Source organism: Larus michahellis, chromosome 14 (genome assembly GCF_964199755.1).
Source record: "Larus michahellis chromosome 14, bLarMic1.1, whole genome shotgun sequence".
NCBI lineage: Eukaryota > Metazoa > Chordata > Aves > Charadriiformes > Laridae > Larus > Larus michahellis.
Window position 1 is genome coordinate 5567321 of NC_133909.1, and position 14895 is coordinate 5582215.

Genomic DNA, 14895 nt, shown 5'->3' on the forward strand with positions numbered 1-14895 from the left:
GAATGGAGTTGGCGAGGAGCGATCTGAGCCTCTTGGTGCTACTTGCCCCGTGCTGGGGTTGAAAGGACCCAAGAGGGTGGCTTTTCTTTGGAGAGGCTTTATAACTCTCACTCTCCATCCTCTCCTCGCCCCGTCCCGCGGTGCTGGGGTTGACTTGGCCGTGTGCCCCCGTTCCTTTCCTGTTGTCACAGCTCTGAGCGATGCCACCAGCGCCTGGGCTCCGCGCCACCAGGATGTGGTCACCCCCGTGAAGCGGCTCCTTCCTGGGGGGCCCTGCAGCGAGCGACTCGTGGTGCACCCTGGGGGATGGAAACACCAAAGCTTTGTTGCTTTGGTAATCGCAAGCTCCTCAGGTGCCCCGAAACTGGAGGAAGGGCTGTAACAACCCCACTGGTGAGGCTCCTCGTGGTTTGAGCCGCTTCACCGGAGGAGCTGACTGCACTGAAATTAGCCATGAGAAATTATTTTACATAAAGATAGCAAGAAAACTCAAAACTTTCTCCTCCATCATTGCCTGTCTCCTTCTCCTCCATCCAGGGAATCTGAAGCCATTTGGTGACCTCAAAACAGCTGGGGGCTGGTGGATAATGCAGCCCGGTACCGGTGCTTCCAGACCTCCAGCCTTTGGGGAGCAGCAGCCCCTCTGCTGCGTCAGGTCGCACCCAGCTCCCTCCCCGCAGGGTGCTCTGAAGAGGCTCAGAGCAGGGACAGGGGCTGGCTGGGGCAGTTTGGGACTGAACTGGGCCAAGCGCCGCTATAACCACGGCTCTTTTACCCACGTGTGTAGGAGTTTCAAGATGAGCTTGTAAAACTTTCCATCTCTTGTTTGCTTAGAGAAGCCTCAACTGAAACCCTCTGGGAATCCCCCAAATCTTGACCCAGGTGAAAAATAACTCCAGTTTAAACAACCCCCAGACGGGCAATTTCAGACTCATTAAAACTGTAAGTTTCTGATTGCAGTTCTCCGTCGGTCCCTGTGCTGGCAACAGGGGGCTGGCAGCACGTATCGTGTCTGGAGTTGGCTTTGAAGTGATCTATGGGATTAGCTTTCCTCTTGTGAATCTTATTAACTGGGAGATGTTCTCCACCAAGGAAGACGTTAGAAAGCACTGGTGAATTTTACCTGTTCTCTTGTCTTTGCAGATTTTTTATTTATTTTTTATTTATTTTTTTATTTTTTTATTTTTTTATTTTTTTATTTTTTTATTTTTTTATTTTTTTATTTTTTTATTTTTTTATTTTTTTATTTTTTTATTTTTTTATTTTTTTATTTTTTTATTTTTTTATTTTTTTATTTTTTTATTTTTTTATTTTTTTATTTTTTTATTTTTTTATTTTTTTATTTTTTTATTTTTTTATTTTTTTATTTTTTTATTTTTTTATTTTTTTATTTTTTTATTTTTTTATTTTTTATTTTTTTATTTTTTTATTTTTTATTTTTTTATTTTTTATTTTTTATTTTTTTATTTTTTTTATTTTTTTTATTTGAGGGTCACTGCTTGATCGTGTGCGTGCTCAAGAGGGTTTGAAGCACTCAGGTGCTGGGACGTGCCCTGAAGGGCCTTCAGGGATGATGGATTGGAAGGAGAAGAGGGCATGGGATTTACTTGGTTGTAGGGAGCTGGATTCAGGAGTTGGCGTCTTGGTCGTTGGGACACAGTCTGGTTTTACTTATGGCTTAATGAAGATTCATTTAGTGGAAGTGTTAGGCAGTTCTCCGCGTACGAAAGACAAAACCTTGCTTGTCTCTGCCCGGTGCCTCTGGCACTGGTGGGCACCCTTGCCTTCGTGCTTGCTCTGTGCTGGGCTCTGCTGGTTTGCTGCTAGTTGCTTTATGTCCTGTGGCTGGTGCTCTGCTCTCCGGGGCTTGATTAAGTTAGCTGATGCTATGGGGATACAAAACCAATGAAGAGGAAAAAAAAAAAAAATAACCCCAGAATGACGATTCCATTCCCAAGTAAGCTGTTTCCCCGGCAACGTGAAGTTCTTGCGATGCGACTGCTCTTGGATTGTCCTTCTCTGCCCTGAAATGCCCCCCCCCCCCAAGCTGCTGAGGCAGCAAATGCTGCCCAGAGGCAATGGGAACCACCACTGTTGGTACAGCCCTGGACTGGGAAGCAAAAGGACAAGTTAACACTGGTGCAGCTGTTGGTGGATTTACCTTTTTTTTAATCACTTTTCCTTTTATGAGTCCAGCTCTGCCCAGTTTCCTGCCAGATCTGTCATTTTTGAGCCTCCTCTCTTCCAGATCTCTGCCACGGGACGCATGTGTGAACGTGTGGCAAAATGTTGTGCCAGCAAGTTGGAAGAGGTACCACAAATGCCATTCATTGTGCTGGCTGAAGTCCTAAAGAGCTGGCAAGCTCTGCATTTCCTAACACCATTTTTAAGTGTCAAAGCTGTATAAAAGCTTATCCAGCAACGGAGTCTCGATGGCACGGCTCCGACTAACAAGCTATCGTGCATTTAGCGATGCCTTTTACAGCTCTGCTTGACCTACGTGTCAGCAGTCCCCTTCCCTCGCCGCACGCGGCTGCGGCCGCAGCGAGCTGGGTCTTAACCATGGAGCCACCTCGGGCTTCGGGGAAGTTTTTGGAACCGCATCTAGCTGGCATTTACCTGCAATTTTCTCTGTTCGACTCCAGCAATTACGTTTGTCCTTTCCTCTGCTGCTCTCTGCTTACCCTCGGTTCTGCTGCTCCCCTTGCTATATGAAGTGGTAGGTTAGATTATATTTAAAGCCTCTTTTATTTCTCCAGGGCTTGCTGGGCAAGGATTTATGAGCGTCTTAATTCCACAGTACTCGGAGCAGGGGAGTGCTTGCTCGCTTCTTGGTGGCCGAAATAACTCCTGTTATTTGGATGTGTTCTTAGCCTTCCCAGTTGGTGTTTTTGATATTATATTTGTATTCTTTTTTAAAAAAGTCAATTAATCATGCAACAAGAGCAACGATGTGCACAGAACATAGTACCCGAATTACCAAATACAGAGATCCCAGATTGAATCAGAATCATTTTGGTTGGAAAAAACCTTTAAGATAATCAAGTCCAACCGTTAACCCAGCACTGCCAAGTTACCACCAAACCATGTCCCTCAGCACCATGCCTACTCAGCTTTTAAATCCCTCCAGGGATGGTGACTCCACCACTGCCCTGGGCAGCCTGTTCCAATGTTTGGTAACCCATTCAGTGAAGAAAGTTTTCCTAATATCTATTCTAAATCTCCCCCGGTGCAACTTGAGGCTGTTTCCTCTTGTCCCATTGCCTGTTCCTTGGGAGAAGAGACCGACCCCCCTGGCTACCCCCTCCTTTCAGGGAGCTGCAGAGAGCGAGAAGGTCTCCCCTCAGCCTCCTCTTCTCCAGGCTGAACACCCCCAGCTCCCTCAGCCGCTCCTCACCAGACTTGTGCTCCAGACCCCTCACCAGCTCCGTTGAACACCTAAAGCCACAGATTCACTCTGTCCTGCTCCCTCACCTCCAAACAGCATTTAGGGTGAAAATACGCTTTTAAAATATAACTGTGGCTCTGGCATCAAGACTGTGCTGGCCAAAGGGTAGGGACGCACCGGCACGGTAAATTCAGTCACCAAGCAAATCTGTGCCTCTGCCGGCCACCCAGCTTACCTGCCACTGCATTGCAGTGGGACTTCCCAGGGTTTGCTCCTGCTTTTCCTCATTTCTTAAATAAAGCTCCCTGATGTCAGTGATTAAGGACTGCTATGGGTCTGTAATAGCCGCGTGTGACTTCCTTTTTCGTGTAGGTGAACCTCAAAGTCATTTCAAACGAAGTAAAAGAGGTAGCAGATCTTGCCTGTTAAATACTCCGCCGCCCCGTGGTGTCTACGCTATTATGAGCAGGTGGGGGTTTTGCAAGCGCTTTGCTGGCTCAGTTCTTTTCTTGGTGAAGTCAGTGGCAAACCTCTGCTTGCCTTCAAGGGTAACAATAAGCCGCTGCTGTGTCTAGCTGAAAATCCCACCCGTTGTGGGTAAAGTCAGGATGTCTTGCTGGTGTGTTGTGGCTGTTGCCTAAACAAAACACATCCTGAAGTACTGAAAAGAAAAAAAAAAAAGTAAATAAATATTTTAGCAAAGATGTTTTTGTTGCTTTGACTTTTTTTTTCCCCTCCCATTCCAGCTGCATTCTTCTAAAAGGAAGTAGCAGGGAAATGGTGGAGAGATTGATATTCAGCTAATTTTTCCCCTGAGTAGTTACTGGAGTGGTCGCAAGGTGCGGTTTTGTTCATCCCATTCGAAAAGAGGTCCCAGAGCTCACGGAGAGAGCGCTGCGGGGTTGTCCAAAGGCAAATAGAGGAGTGGAAAGAATAATTTGTGTGGGGTTTGGGGGTGGTGTTGGATCGCTTTATATTCTGCGCGCTCGGTTTCAAATGAGATGTAAACCCAAGATTCTCCTCACCTGTGGTCATTAAATGTCTTACGACATTTTTCATAAGACCAGGGGATCTTAGTGAAATCCCAACTCGATTAATTATATACTGCTTCCCCAAAGTTCTTCCCGCGGTTGCGAGGAGATGCGGCATCCTTCCCTCCTTTCTGTGTTGTCAATTAGAGTGCAGGCTTGTTAGCTGGTTTATTATCTGTTTCCTTTTTAAAGAGGCTCAGAGGTGGTTTTGTCAGTGCTGAATGAAGTGTACGGTAAATAGTTTGTATACTGGAATATTGTGCTTAGGAAAGACTTTAGGAGATCTGTAGATGAAAATTTCTGTTTGTGTGTTTCTGTGCGCTTTTTTTTTTTTTCTTCCCCTTAATGAGGGCAAGCGTAGCGAATATATCAAAGGTATCAACCACCAAGCACCTGAGTCCACCTGTGGCTGGAAAAACAGCCTAGGAACTCATCTCTGAGACGTGACTGACTTGTCAGCTTTCTTTTTGTCCTCCTGTGCTTGCATCTTCCCTTATCTGCGCGCGGCGGCAGGTAACACCTGGCTCCCAGGAACAGCAAATCTCAAAGGGTTTTGCTCAGCATGGTGGAAATGGCAAACGGGGCCTGCAGCAACGACAAAGCCCTCCTGTTGTAGTCTAAAGGTTCCCACGCAACGTTGCTGGGGCTCTCCAAAAAGTTTAGCCAGCAGTTTCATTAAAAAAAAAAAAATCATTATTTTTTTTCATTCATGAATTTAAAAGTAAAACTTGCAATTATTGCTATCGCAGTTCCGCGATGGATGTGGACTGCCCTGTCCTAGGCACTGAGCAAATGCCGTTCCTTGCTCTTTAAATGGGAGCACTGGGGTCTTCATCTTGGGGCCAGTGCCAGCTGTCCCTGTGGGATCTTGCTTTTTTTTGGGACTCAGCAACAAGGACTGGCAAATGGTGAACGCAACGCAGTGAATGCCAGTTCTGGGCAGTGGCCTTCCCTCCAAAACCACTCTTTAAATACAAGTCCCATGAAGAAGGACAAAGATCTGTGGGCATGGGTCCAGAGGATGCCACAAAGATGATCCAAGGGCTGGAGCCCCTCTGCTGTGAGGACAGGCTGAGAGAGCTGGGGGGGTTCAGCCTGGGGAAGAGAAGGCTCCAGGGAGACCTTAGAGCCCCTTCCAGTCCCTAAAGGGGCTCCAGAAAAGCTGGGGAGGGACTCTGGATCAGGGAGTGTGGTGAAAAGACAAGGGGTAATGGCTTCAAACTGGAAGAGGGGAGATTTACATGAGATCTGAGGAAGAAATTCTTTGCTGTGAGGGCGGTGAGCCCCTGGCCCAGGTTGCCCAGAGAAGCTGTGGCTGCCCCATCCCTGGAGGGGTTCAAGGCCAGGCTGGACGGGGCTTGGAGCAACCTGGGCTGGTGGGAGGTGTCCCTGCCCAGGGCAGGGGCTGGCACTGGGTGGGCTTTAAGGTCGTCCGACTCTAACCATTCTATGATTCTGTGAAACGCACGGATCTCTGGCTGTCTTCTCTTGTTGCCATCAAGTGCCTGTGTGCTCGCACACATTCCCCCAGAGGAAATAATTTTTTCTGGGTCTTTCTGCTGCATCTGTCTCCACCTCTCTCATGCTGGGCTTGCTGCTTTTGCTTCGTGAGCCAAAATAGAAGTGAGGTTATTAGCTTCTTGAAAGGGAGAAAACATCTCAGAGTGCTTTGTTACGTGAACAATAAGTGCTCCTGCCCACAGGCATCAGTGCAAGTGGTGAACAAGCTAGTTAATTATATTGAAATCAATGCTATTGGCTTAGATTTAAAGCTCAGCTCTCCTTGCGTTGACTCTGTTCAGGCTCTTATGGCCTGTGCCCTGCCAGACCTCGTGCCAAAGGCAGGGGCTGCTGGGCTGCCCCGCAAGCCACCGCTGCGGTGGAGGTTGGCGTTTGCCCTCCTGGAGCCCTGGCTGGCCCAGGGAAGATCCGCAGCTCCAGATGTGGGTTTCAAATGGTACCCTTTGCCCCAGCCTTTCTCCCAAAGGCTGGGGCACGGGGGCTTGGGGCAACCTTAGGAGTTAAGATGTTGCGGGGAGGCTTTCGCAGCCCTGCTACGAGCAGGTAGGCAATGGCGGGGCTGACCTGCACCCGTGCGCCGTTGGGGTCCCGGCGCTGACCTGCTCATCCCAGTGACACTGGGAAGGGAAGACTTCTTGACACATTTGTGGGATGTCAAGCACAGCTCGGTTCTGGTAGCTTCTCCCACCTTTGACTAATTGCTGACCTGACATCTTTCTGGTAGTGACCTTGTTTCAGCTAGTAATTCAAATATCTTTCAGTGTCAGAAATAATAAGTGCCACAGTGAGATGAACAAGCAGAGCTTAAGTTGAGCACAGATTAATGGGGTTTTAATATTCCTAATTTAATCACTCCTTTCTGTCTGAATGTGTGCAACATGATGTAGCAGCTAATTATTTTTTTAACCATGATGAGGATCTTTCCTAATCATTTTTATATTTAACATGAATGAAGGGAGGGCAGTGATTAATGAGGGAATAAATCTTACGAAACAGAAGCAAGCACATGATCAGTTAAAAATACAGCTGTCTGATTTATTTTTTTTTTCCCCCCTCCCTTTCCCTGTACCGCAAATACTTAACCAGCTGCACCTTCTCAGCTCGATAGCGAGCTGTCTTCAGCCCTAAAGAAAGACCTGAAACTTTGCTTATCCCTCTGGTGGTTCTGTCGGCATCTCTCCGCGTGATCATCTTTGTGATGAATGCAGAATTATTTTTTCCTTTTTAAAAAAAAAAAAAAAAAAAAAATTGCCCCACTAGATACGTTAATGGTTGGATAGATGTCTTTTCAAATATTTGTTCCTGACAGGGTGTTTGGAATTGCAGATGAGAAGCAAACCAGCTCTCAGCATCTGTCTGTTGCTACTGTACGTTTCCATTGTGTGAAGCAGAGACAAAGCCAGGCAATTCAAAGCTTAAGTGGATGCTCTTGAGATCCTTTTTTTTTTTTTTCCTCCCCCCCCGCTCCTTTTCCCACATTTGGCTGCTTCTCTTCTCTCCAAATTCTATTTTTTCCTCCATCCCTCAACCCCCATGTGCTGGTTTTGGGAGTCTGTCTTCTTCCTGCAATTTCTCCCCTCCTTCCCCCTCAAGTCCCTTTGTGCATCCTTGCGGACCGGTAATTTTAGGGGTTTTGCCAAGCTCTTGGGCAGCAGGATAGCTCCGGGTTGAAGGTTATGACGATCAGAGGTGTGGTATGGGGCTTTTTCCCACCATAGCTCGGTGGTTTGTCATTAGTGCCAGTCGATCGCGTGACTCCGATGTGCACAGTCTGCACTCGTGGTGTGTTGTTGCAGGGTTGTTGTGTGTGCCGCCTGTTTTGGAGAGGTTTATTTGGGCTGGGCACCGTGTGTGCTGCAGCGAAGCCCTTGCTCAGCCAGGCAGGGGTGGCTCACTGCAAACTCAGCCTCCTGCTGAGGATCTGGGGTTTCCTCATGCAAAGCTGTAGCTGTGAACCCAACGGTGCCCCTCTGTTAATTATGGCCGAGCATAAGCTGTAGTATAATCCAAAAAAGATGTGGGTATTTTGCTGGGATGTTTTGATTTTGGGAGTTTTGGGGGTTTTGCTTGAGTGGGGAGACTCTGCGCAAATGCTCCATTCAGCCGCGGAGACGATTCGATGGGTTTCTCAGCAGCGCGAGGTCATTTTGGATGCGTCTCTTCTCACCTGCTAACAAGCAGAATTTTAATAACCGATCAAGATGAGCTGTGCCCGAGCAGTGCTGGCAGCTACCCTCTAACCTTGGTGTCTTCTGCAGATTGTAAAATTGATCTAATTGGCTAAAAAAGAAAGATAGGCTTAAGTACAACTTCTGTGGCTAAACACCTTGTCATTCCTTGCTTGTTGACTAAAGAGCACCAAGCTGAGGGAACCAGCGTGTCAGGCACCGAGGACACGTACCAATGGCTTGATGGATGCTTGGGAAGGTTGGGATCCCATCGCGCAGCTCTCGAGTCCTGAAGGGCCGTGGGCTAACGCAGTGTGGAGACACGGGCAGAGGGATGGGAGAACGTAAGGAAAGAAGAGAGTCTAGCGGCCAGTTCCTAAAATTATTTGGGGTTTTGGTGGTTTCTTTTTTCTGGCAAGGCAACTTAATTAAAATTTTGCTCTTGCAGATCAGATCTAGTTCTTGTAGCATAAACATTATTCAATCAAAAGGAAAGCGGAGGGAAGATGGTTGTTTGCTGATGGAAGATAGGTAACGCACGTCAGGAGCAGATGGTGGCTGGCAAGATGCTGTTTACAAGAGCCCATAGCTAGCAGCAAAGATCCCTTCCCTTGTTAAGGGAAGGGAGAGACTCAAATCAGGGGCAAAATAGTTTCCAAATAGGTTCTTTTCTAAGAGGGTTTTTTTCATGAGGCTTCCTCAGCTATGTTCTGCAGCATCGCAAATGGCAGTGGCATAATTGCATTTGTCTTCCAAACTGCCTTTCCTTGAGGGCAAGCTCCACTTTGGCCTTGATTCGATTGTGTACTTTTAATCTGGAAGAAAAGCTAATGCATAAGTATTCATTACAAAATTGCGTTTTATATGGCCGCCGTCCCCTCTTATAATTACAGGTTCCAGCTGAATGTCATTTCTTTTCTCTATACTTCCAGCTCCCTTACAGCATAGGCGTCTCGTACTCCTGAAGCTTCTCCGTGTTCATGTAATAAATAAATAATCACACCTTTTCTGCTGTCAAAGCTGAAAGCATGCACAGCTGTTTGCCACAAGATACACTGGGACTGCAAGGTACAACATTCCTTAATTAGACTGACCTGAGGTTGTTGGGGTTTTTTTTCTTTTTCTTTTTTTTTTTTTTTTAAAGCAGCTTCATTAGCTCAGGAACTTAATTGCAAATGACTAGACAAGCTCTGCTCTTGGTTACTGGGAAAGGTTAGAGTATTTCTCACTGGGGATTAGATCCTGGGAGGCATTTTGCAGCTTGATTTTTTTGTAGGGAAGGTTTTAGGTGTGCTCAGAGCATCTTAGCGCTAGGCTCAGAATTAGCAAAATAATTAGAAGTTCAAAGCAGAGAGGGGGGCTGGGTTGAAGCCCAGCCAACATTTTTGATCTTACAAATCGGCACGGAGTTGGGAGAAACAGGACACGGAAAGGGAGCTCTGAAAGCAGAATTTGGGGAAGACAGGTTTCCGCGCTGCCGTGTTACAGGATGGGGAGCACCTGAGCATCTGGCTGGGTTGTAGGACCAGCTGCCAGTGGAATTCCGCCATCTCTGCTGGCCGTCTCCCTCCCATAGAGGGGAATTGCATTTCCCCCCAGCCCTCATGCCAGCACAGCTCTCTATACTAGTGTGGTCCCAAACCAGGGGCTACAGCTGACCTACCTGATGGCCAAAAGTCATGGTGGCCTCTGTCACTTGGTCTGTGTCACAGAACTAATCTGTTGGTAACATCCCTGGTGTGATATCGCTATTATTAGCATTGTTAACGCAGGACCTTTGCAGCCTCTGTGCTTTTTGGGGTTGTCTTTCTTGCCCTTGTGAAGAAGTCATCTTGAAACAGGACTTTGCAAGGGAAGGGAGGACTTGGGGAATCCCTGTGAAAGGTATGCATGGGCTTACGGGGTGTAAGCAGGCGAGACAGGTACCTGCTGTTGAGGGCTCCTGAGGGTCTGAACATTTTGCAAGAGGGTTACTTGGTGCTGAGCAATTAGGTGTCCCTGCCCAGGGCCGGGGGGTTGGAACTAGATGATCTTTAAGGTCCCTTCCAACCTAAACCATTCCATGATTCTATCAATATGTCCCATCTTTTCGTGCTCAGTACCCAGTACTGATATGGAAGCGGTTCGAAGACCTGTATTCAAGTGGATTTTCTAGGTGATAGTTTTTCCTACAATACTTTCCCTGCATACAGCAAGGTTTGAATGTCTGCTGACCTTCGGTGCCCCTTCCTATCGACATGCTGCTGTTGGCATTCGTATGTGAAAGTGGTGATGGCGTCTGCCGGGTGGAGCTTTCTGCTGGTACAATGAGGCAGCAGTTGGGAGACTTCAGGTCTCACCACATGTAAACGTGTGCTGGGAATGATGGAGTGAATGCAGCAAAAGCACAGGCTTCCCTTGCACTGCCCAGCTCCGCGTTGATTTGCCTTGGCTCGAGGCAGCAGCCAGCCTCCCCTAGGGTCACCCCATGGGACAGACGGTGCAGCGGCTGTTCCCACTGCTCCCTGCCCTCTGCAGGAGCTGCCAACACGATACCTGCTGAGATGAAGGATGTTATGGTTATCTTAAGGCAGTTGCAATGCAACCAAGGTCTTCATCTCCCTCTGCAAAACTGAGCACAAAACCGAAGACAAGTTTGAATCTGTATCAACCAGAGAGGTATCCGTGCTCTTTGTCTGAAGGCAAGAGGATCTGTGACCTTATTTCTTCCTTCCCTTCGTCCTTTGGCCCCTGGACTGTAAGAAGTCCGAGTAATTCATGTCTCTTATTAGTCTGTGCTGGGGAAAAGAGGGTTTTGAGATGCTTCTGTGACACCCAAGTTCTGCCGCGCAACAAATATCCTCGCAAGGCTTTGTCGTATATAACCCACTTGAAGCGAGAGCATTCAGGTAAGGAAATGAAGGGCTGCAGGGCTCAGCTGTGCAAGAGGAAAATAATTAGGGCATGTTTATCTCATGCTCAAACCTACAGAGGTGAAAAGCAAGGGACGGGAAGACTGGTTCAGAGGGAGCTGGGGGTGGGGAGGTCGGGAAGGAAAGGACCTGACATGGGAGTGAATTAAACCTCTCCAAAAGACTCGTAGCACTGTGGTAAATCCCCTCTCCCTCCCTCCCTGTTCCTGCTCTAATGGAGGATGATCTCTGCCTTGCTGGCTTTTCCTTTCAAGGTCTAGGGACCTGTTGTTTCCAAAAGGTTAAAGCCCTGGAGCTACTGAGGGAAGGGTACACTCTTTAAAACGTGCCAGGGGAAGAACATCTAGATTTCTAGGGGTTTCAAGTTTGCTAGCATAAAAGGGGGAAAATATCTTCAAAAAGTGAAATAAGCCTTTGGTTTGTTTTGTTTGGGTTTTTTTGGTGTTTTTTTTGTTGTTTTTATTTCCCAACACAGCTGAGTTCTGACTCAGATGAGACTCCTAGTTCCACCTGAGTTTGATATTTTTCTTTAGACCCTCCCTCCCCACTATAGAGACCTGAGTGTACACGCGACTACAGCCAGCGTAAAGCCACTCTGTGGAGCTGGGGTTTCTCCTATCGCTGTCCTGTCCCGGGATCAGGCGATGGAGACTACATCAGAGCAAAGAAGGTTGAGCAACGCCATGGGGAGCTCCCTTACTTTTTCTCTCCACCGACCCAAAGAGCCACGTGGAGCTCCCAGCAGTTCTTGCAGACTTGCTCGAATCAAAACGCTTGTCACATCCTTCAGTTGCTCCGTGCTGTTTGCTCTCAAGCTGCCTGTTCTTTCTGGGCTTCAGACCTGGCTTTCACGGTTTGCGCAGGCACACATCAGAGCAAATACAGCCCTTGCCAGTCTGCAGGTCTGGTTCAGTGACAGAACCCGGGAGAGAATATTTTCATCCCAGGCTTTGCCACAAATCTCCTGAAGCCTCGAAGAGTCTGTGGCTTCTCTCTCTCTCTCTTTTGCCTTGCCTTTGCCTCTTAGGGCTTTCACGTTCTCCTTGCCATCCCAACACGTGCTTGTGCAGCCCGTTCCTCTGGCTCCTGGCAGCTCTGCTCTTCAGCTGGTCCCTGGTTTTGCGGAGGGCTGCAGGAGGGACCCTGTGCGCAGGGTGAGGGTGCTGGCTCCCCAGGGCAGGAGAATTGCTGCTGGGTGGGCACTGGGCTGTCACCTCTGTGATTTCTGGGGGCCAGGGGAAGGTCTGCGCCGATGGTTTGACAAACACCTTCCAGGAGCCTGCCCAGCCCAGACGGGTTTTCACAGGCAGCCCTGGGCGAAAAGCTAGAAACTGATGCTGCAATGGTTGTGTGGTTGGAAATGTGGTTACTCCCATCTTTGGATAACAGTGACAAGGTGAAGAGGAAGGTGGGATGGGATTTTTACTTAGAAGGATCGTACCCCAGCTCTAGAGACTTTTGCTTTATCTCCTCCCTGGGAAATGCAGATTTCCGTGCACAGCTCTGAGGTTCTGCTGCCTCCCGTGCAACAAAGGCAGAACCGGGTGCCTCTTCATTTGCACAGCTCACCTTTTTTTTTGGCCAAAAAGATAATCTGTTTAATCCTACCATATCCTCCATGAGACGCAGCTTCCTACATCGGCTCTGTGCCCCTGAGGGTAAAGAATTATTCAAGGCATCGAGCCTGACCTGGATTTTGTGTGATGTGATCGCATCCAGAGCATGGAAATCCATGCGATCAAATGGCAAATCTCTGAGCCTTGGCAGATATGCCTCCTGCTCTGCAAAAGCATGTTGCCATGGCTACATCTCGGTGTGAGCATCTCTCTCCTTATCCCGATGCCGTTTCTTCTGCCAGGGTCGCTGCCTGCGCTCAGAAGCCCACCCTGTCGTGGGTGATGCTGGGCTGGGGCTCCGCATGAGCACAGAGGCAGCGGGGACCAAACAAGCTCCTCGTCTGATTTAGAGATGGGTGGATTGTTGCCAGCGACTCCTTAAATGGAAAAAGTGAACCCAGCAAAGAGCTTGAAATACCTGTCAGAAATGCCACCTCTCTTTATGACTTGGGGACGGAGAAAGTGGAAAGCAAAGGGGAGCTGAGAGCTGGGAAACCCGGGCTCCAGCTCTGCCCTTCCTGACAGGCGGCGATTCGAGCATCTCAGTGCTGCGGTCCCCCACGTCAAAGGGGTGACAGTTACCTGCCACCTAAAGGTAGCTCGTGATTTATAGATGAAAGTCGCTGCGACTACGTTTTAGGCTGATTTACGCTTGTTCTGAGAGCAGCTCCTCCATCACGCAACAGTAGTTGTGGTTTTGTGCCACAAAAAAAAAAAAAAAAAAGCTTGATCAGTTTACAGGCTATAAAGCAGAAAGAGAGGAAAGCTCCTGAAGTAGTGCTGTGTGTTTTGGGGGGATGTTACTACTGGGGTGCCTAAATTCCCTGACTGAGCATGAAAATCTTACATGAGGCCATGGGACCCATACCATGTGTGTTGGGACTGAAAAGCCCAGGGTTGTTCTTGGCTGTGAATAATGAGAGTCCCCAGTGCTGGGCTGGGAGGAGGGTGTGGGGCTCCCGCTGCTCTGCTGTAAGGCAACTGGAAGCAAACCTCAGCATCCTCACAGGATGTTTATAGTGCGAAGTTGGTCCCTGTTTAGTTCCAGGGCTTGTATTTTTCCCAGCCATCCCCGCTGAACCTGTGTTATCTTGCTGGGGACATTCAGTGGGAATGAGACAAGTAGGTTTGCTGGCCAAAGGAATCAAGCATAGAGGAAAAATCCGGTTGTCCCAGACCAAACCCTACTAGCCCCATTTTGAGCTGTCTCTCATGTAGGTAAGGTATGTGCGATCACTAGTCTGTATCCAGCTTAACAACGCCTGGATCCTTCTGGCATATCTTCAGTGCAATGAGTCCAGACCTCATTGTCCCCAGTCAATGGAGAAGGGGAGGCGTTGCCAGAAGGTGAAACGTGTTAAATGGGCTCAGCTGCCCGGTCCTGTGCCACACGTACCTCATCCATGCTGGATGCCACCGACTGACAACATTTTGTAAGACAACGGCTGGCAGCGCTGGGGAAAGCTGATGGCTTGTGCCCTGCACAGGCTGGTGCCTGCCAAGCCCCTAATGTGTTTCCTGCTCGTGCTGGTACTGCAGCAGCAGGGAAATGCTCTGGATGAGGAATCTGTGTGCCCCAAGCAGCTGCTTCGTGCATTAACTTTATCCCCCAGGAAGATGTCTGTAACACTGGCCTTGCAGAGTCTGGAGAGCAAGGGGATGCTCCTCTCCCCTTTTTGCTTCGCTCTCGGTATGGGAGTGATGATGGAGGCTGCAGGGAAGATGCAGTGGTCCCGTCTCCTCTGCCAGCCTCTCCCTTACCTTGGTGTGTGTAACGAGAGAGGTCTTTCAGGGCTGGGGATGAAAGTTCCCCAGCATCAAGGGCCAAAGACATACAGGAGAGAAGTTAGGGCGCTTGGGAGGAATCTGTTTTCCCCCACTCCCCAGATTTCTGGAGATTCTCCCGAAGGGAGATTGAAAGCATGTGTGTTTTTTTTCCTCTTCTGGTTTTAATTGTGTATTCTAATATGAAGCTGCAATATAGGCGCTTATTAAAGTAGCCTTCTACTGCCAGAGTCGCTGTGTTTGATAGAAACCCCAGAAAATCCCCTGAGCCGCAACGTGGGAATCCAATTCTTTTCAGTTGATGAGACTGTAAACACATTTCCTTGGATTTGCAAGAACCATAGCAAGAGTTTCAATCATATGAATAAAGCAAAAGAATATCTGATGGGGAATATTCCTGCTTTGCATATTCAAAACTTGCAGCCTTATTCTTAGGCAGCATCTTTTCAAAGGAATGGACCATAAAGAAGCAAA